Below are 6079 nucleotides of genomic sequence, written 5' to 3'. Positions count from 1 at the left end.
TTTTTCTTATAATATCTCACATTGATAAACTTTTTCAATTAGCTGCAAAATATCATATACCTAAAAGACATTTTCGAAAATAGTTCCAAATATTGAAACAATTCTCACAGATTCAAAACTTATTGTCATGAGGAAAACCAATGAAAACTCCTATTGAAAAGTAATAAACACCACAACAAAGTGATAGAAACAACTGTCATTTTATCGTGTGCAATACTTTTGTTACTTTCCTTTTCTGAAGCAACCCATTTACCAAAAACTCGTCAACAGCGAAGAATTTATTGTTATCAATAGAAATTCGATTTGCAGAACAACATATTTTTCACCTGCGATTTATTCGGTAGGGGCTGCGAATTCAACAGAACTCCCAAGCCGATTTGGTGTCACCTGATGAAGTACTGTTATTGCGAAAAATGACGAGAAGGGCCGATCGAAGTCGGCGCGGCGTCGCGATGCGCCAATGTTTACTACCGACGTCGCGACGGTAATTTCTTCAGTTTGCCGCATCGCGTCTTGGGCAGGTGACTGAAACAATTCGCGTCCGTGTCTTGTGCTCTGTTCCACCACGATCGCGAGAAACTTTGTGAACTTTTTGTGACTCGTTTTTGTGGCAGAGGCGACAGCATTTTTTCAAAAGGGGGTAAATAAATAAAAGATTTCATTGTTGTTGTGTACTTTGTTCTGGTTTTTGTTTCTTCACGGCATGGTCTCCTGATCCTAGGCAAGAAATTATTTTACTTGCTGGAAGTAGATTTTCCAGGATGTTCATGTCAAAGTATACTGTAAAAATTCCATTCCAATTGCTGTTTTTTTTTGTAATGTGTGAAAATGATGATAAATGACTCCGACTTCCTCTGCAATTGTACATCAGAGGTTTTTGACAAACTTTACTGGAGTTCTATCCCAACAGCCCTTGAAGATGATCACTTGGTGACCGAAACACGTGTTTAGGTGTTAAAATAACTGTTTGCTTTTAGGAAAAAACTCCGGTAAAACTCATTACTACACCAAAGGTTCCAAACAGTGCATCACAAGTGAACTTTTGGAAGTTTAGCTATTGTTTTGGGTAGAAACCTCTCGAAGCAAAAAGTTTTACTGCTGGACTGTTGAATACTCGTGTGTTGAATACATACATCAAAAAACTGTATGTTCAGTGTTTTGATGATGACGAACGTCTGTTTATTTCGAAAATTATAGATAGCATCGTAGTGACGTTTCTATGACCATAAAATAACCATATTTACTCTTCGGAAATCACATACAAAATGTGATTGGTGAAAACGTCATATTGGGCATATGAAGGATCTGCATAGAAATGTATTACTGTACACAAGACATCTAGACGAAAGACCTCTATAAAAGATGACAACTAGACATTTTTGCCATTTGAAAAATGGAAAAACCATGTACTCAACTTAAACAAAGTTTCGTATATTGGAACATATGTCAAAGATTCAACAGTGTGAAATACAAAATAAAACAGTTGAAACAGAAGCGTGGCATAATGTCGAATATATAACTTGGTGAATCAGTATTGAAAATTTATTTTTCAGACTAGTCAAATGTTGGTTCCAATATGGAATTCAATCACTCATATATTAGACATTCAACTTTTCATTCGAAATTTGATTTTATTTCCATTTGAAATTTCCTCAATCGACACAATGAGTATTTTCATTTAGAGATGGTCTCATATAACATGTACTTTAAATGCAAAATACATTACGGAATATTTTAAGCACGCAAGTAATACACGAAAGTGAACTGAACTGAAATATTTAGCACCTTCTAAGTTTGTTAAATCATTTTCCCAATATGACTTCAAAATATTTTTTTTCTGTTTGTAATAATGAGAATATGAAATATTCTCTTTCTAACGATTTGAATGCAACAGTAAAAATACATAATTTTCATTGATCAAAAACGTACGCACTTTCATTCATAATCAACAACATCCCAAAATGAACGTAATGCTTTATCGAATATTTGTGATGCACTGTTTGGAACCTTTGTTGTAGTTATGATTATTACAGAATTCAAATATCTTTATATTACAATACATAATGAAATTTGGAACAATCATGAAATACAAATCAATTCAGAGAACTAAGATTAAAAAAAAATAAGAAAAAAACACCTGAATGGTGCAGCTTCGTTCCCTCCTGTTCATAAAAGAGGACATATGCCTAATCCTTCACAAGTGATTTTGGCGAAATTGGGAATATGTGTGAATCGTTGTATTCATACTACGTGCCACTATTTGGGGGTCTGCAATGTGCTATGTAATGCCCATTTTTAGTATTCCCACCGTGATTCGAAAGTGCATATAGATTGTAACGACAAGGAGCCACATTGTCTGCTGCATAACTTCTCATATCTAATTTATCTGCAGGAAAGTCAATGGAAACATTAAATTTGCCCCTGAATCTTTCCGATGGAGATATTCTTTTCAAATGAATTACTAAAATATGTGGAAACTTATAAATTGATAAGGACTTTATACATTTTCTACTTTACTTTAACCTCGAACACATTGGTTTTTTATCCCCATCCAGAGTTTTGTCTCTTGTGAAGGAATCCAAGCAATGTGACCAACTGAATTGGCCAGTTCTTTATATTATGGGAAGATATAAATCCCAGAAAGGATAGAAGGTTACTGATGAGTGTCCACAGTGTGTGCACTTCATAGTGGATTTTAATTGACCAACGAAATAGTCTAAAATCTTAGAGTTGTTCATATTCCAATATCTCTGCCAGGATGTTTGTGCTTTTCTGCTGTCGCTTAATTTTTTGTCAATTTCCGTTAAGATCGGTTCAGGTTTCCCAGTAATTCTGTTGAGGTCCTTATGTAAACCTTCTAAAAGATATCGAAAGAATTCGTGGGCGTCTTGATGGGCAGAACTCATGAATCGAGGGGCAAATCTTTGAATCTGACTTTTGAAGTAGACTGTTTTGATTACTCTATCAGATGAATTATCTGACCACAATACCCTTGATAACTTCTGCGAACACTTCGATTAAAACACCTTTCATACTAGAAATACTAGTAATGATATCTTCCATGTATGTATCATTTTTTAAGTATTCCAGCAAACATCCCGTGTTTGATAAACATTGGATTACACTGTTCATGAAACAGGGGTTTCCAAGATTTTTTAACCCATTAAACCCAATAGTTTTGACTGAAGAATGTATCACCGATCTAGTTTTGTAACTGTTGATACTATGTTTGTCACTACTATCTTCTTCTGATTAAACACGGACACGATGATTCACCCCTTCATTGGATTGGTAGGATAAGGAATTGGAAGCAGTACTGCTCAGAACTGAATTGGATATTAGTTTTTTAGGAAAGTGAGAGGGCTCAGCCAGAGGACTAAACCCAGCCTCATTTAGAGTTTCCACTTTCTTTTCTGTCGAAGCTTGACCGTTTTGCTGCGAGTCTTTCACCACACTGCACAACTCCAGTTCTTGCACTGCCTGTGCATATTCGTTGCGTTGCGTGAAAACATGAGAATTGGATAGCGGCATCGGTGAAAGAGATTTGCGACAGATAATGCTCGATTGGGGATGGGGATAGGATAGGATTGCCTGTACTATCATAGGTAGATGCCGATATGTTTTATTCATGGGAAACATTGATAATTCATTGAGGAATTGTACCTAAACATGAAGCTGCATTTTCTGTTTGAATCAGAATGCAAATTTTTTGATCGAGAAAGAGGTGCCTAGCTCAATGAGCATCTAGAAGTGATTTCAAATCGGGGTGAGAGTAACTAGGTTTCAATTCAATGCCGCAAAAACCCAGGCATCGGTTTTCTTGAAGAAGATAAGTGTCTGCTTCGATAAGTTAGTTGGAGGTTAGAATGGACACCAATATGTCTTGGCACAATCATGTCGCTAGAATTGCAAAGGCTGCTTCTCAACACTGTTCTGAACCAGGAAACTGTACACTCCCCAGCAACTTTATAAAGCTCAGATCAAACTTCTTTGGAGTATATTGTTCCCATGTATGGAGCTCCGCCCCTAAGTATACCTTGAAGTTGCTGGATTCCATCCAGAAGAGAGTCATCTGCCTGATTGGAGACGCGAACATCACGTGCAGCCATGATAGCCGGGAACATCGAAGAAAAGTTAGAGATTTGTCTTTCTTCTATACATATTTTCACGGGAAGTGTTCAAGTGATGGACTGTGGCTACTAATCGTTTTGAAGTCAACTCTGTACACCTCGTACTTCACTGTTTAAGAAATCTTTCATCTCGAGAACTGCGTTCATGTGGAATAAACTTCCTGAGAACATTTTCCACATGTTGGAGATTTGTCCGACGACTCAAATCCAATATGAATCGTTACTTTCGCACAGGCACCGCTCTGAAAGCGACTTAAGGATTTCCTGTAGTGCTTGTGTTTTGTGCTCAGAAAAATCATATGACAGATATTCTGCGAATATACTGTTCATCGTGACACCGCGTCCCAAAGGAAAACACATATAGCTAATCAACAATAAAGAAGAATGTGAAGATGTTAACGTATACATTTTTCTATTCTTGGAAATTGATAATTTCTAAAAAACGAATCGAAACAATTCAAATGCTATTTTCATGGATATACGAGTCAAAAATATTCGGTTTTCTATGAGAGAAGTTTCTGAAGGAGATCAATTTTCCCGATAAATGTTTTATTTTCCTTCTATTCGCAAAACCAAAATGAAATTAGTGTACATGCCTGTTATTTATAAACTCTATTTGTAAGTGGAGTATTAAAAGGTTCATTAGATCTACAATCCACATCAGAAAATTTGCTAATTTTCAAACCAGTGGTAATAAACAGTGATTTCAATGTTTCATGGTCATTATATGTTTCACTCTGGAACACAGTTCAGAATAACATTGAATATTCTCCTATCGATATCAATCTATTCGTTCATAACAAAATACATCTTCAGTTAATTTCAACTAATCAGTTTCCATTTGCTTTTTATTAACATTTTTCAGTAATGAAAACATGAAAACATAATGTACTTTCTGGAAAATTCAATTCCAAACAAAAAACCAAACATTTCAACCTGAACTTTTTGTTCTTACTTGAAAAATCAAACAAACATATTCATTCACTTCATTAAAGTCTTTATGGAACCATTTAGAAATTTCCGGAAAAACTTTCTATTCCACTCTTTATGCATGACAAAATGGGGGACGTGCTTTGGTTATAATGAAATTACTATGTTCGAACAATATCAAGTATTCATAGAGTCGGTTCATCTACGGACAATTGCATACCATTAACGCAATTCATTTCTATATAAATAGTAACGCTTCGAAGTGTTAACTCAATAGGGAATTCGGGTTGTACGTTTTCGGAGCTTCCAAAATCAACACTCCAAAAAAGTGGGCAAACCGCGGACACGTGTTTCTGGCTATTGGCCTCATCAGCGCCCAAGTGCAGAGACGGGCAACACTTGTTTGCCGAAAATAGGAAGCAACACATACGTACGGAGCCAACCGCACATTTGTGGTTCCAATCAGAAGACCCAGAATTCCCAGGCTACATCTGACATGACCACGTAGGCAGCTATATATATATATATATATATATATATATATATATATATATATATATATATATATATATATATATATACACTCTCTCAAATATATTAGCATAAAATCTTGCGAATACATAAAAAATATAAAAAATAAAATAAACTTAATATTATCATATAGAAAAAGTAAAATATATATTATAAGTTTCTAAATTAGAAGTTTACGTCTCACAACAAATATAGATACTGTATGTTTATAAAATAAACGTCAAGTCTCATTACGTTTTTCCATGATATATTTTTTTTATAACTTTTTGAAAAGGTCAATAGAATCTATATCCTTTAAAAGCTTTGAGTCCTTTAACCAAGACAGAATTTTGAAAAGTATTTGTCCTTACTTGTCTCGTCATTATATTTGGATTCCAGCACATCGGCTGCGGAGGCACATCTTCACCGGCAGCAGGAGGTTGTATATATTAATTAAGATCTACAAGTGATTTCGAATTGGGGTGAAAGGAACCGGGTTCAATTCAATG

The 6079-nt window shown here is 35.3% G+C and overlaps 1 protein-coding gene across 1 annotated transcript in view; it reads left to right on the top strand.

Annotated features, from left to right (window-relative positions):
• Nucleotides 1–490: 490 nt before the first annotated feature.
• Nucleotides 491–6079, top strand: part of LOC111509913 (heterogeneous nuclear ribonucleoprotein C) — a 650389-nt gene continuing 644800 nt past the window's right edge. The window contains 1 exon segment of the mRNA XM_074171869.1: nt 491–640. The gene's annotated coding sequence lies outside the window, so the exon portion shown is untranslated.

This window comes from Leptinotarsa decemlineata, unplaced genomic scaffold (genome assembly GCF_025532065.1).
Source record: "Leptinotarsa decemlineata unplaced genomic scaffold, Ldec_3_MD MMD2_tig00000035_RagTag_RagTag, whole genome shotgun sequence".
Taxonomy (NCBI): Eukaryota; Metazoa; Arthropoda; class Insecta; order Coleoptera; family Chrysomelidae; genus Leptinotarsa; species Leptinotarsa decemlineata.
This window is presented reverse-complemented; position numbering and strand designations above follow the sequence as displayed.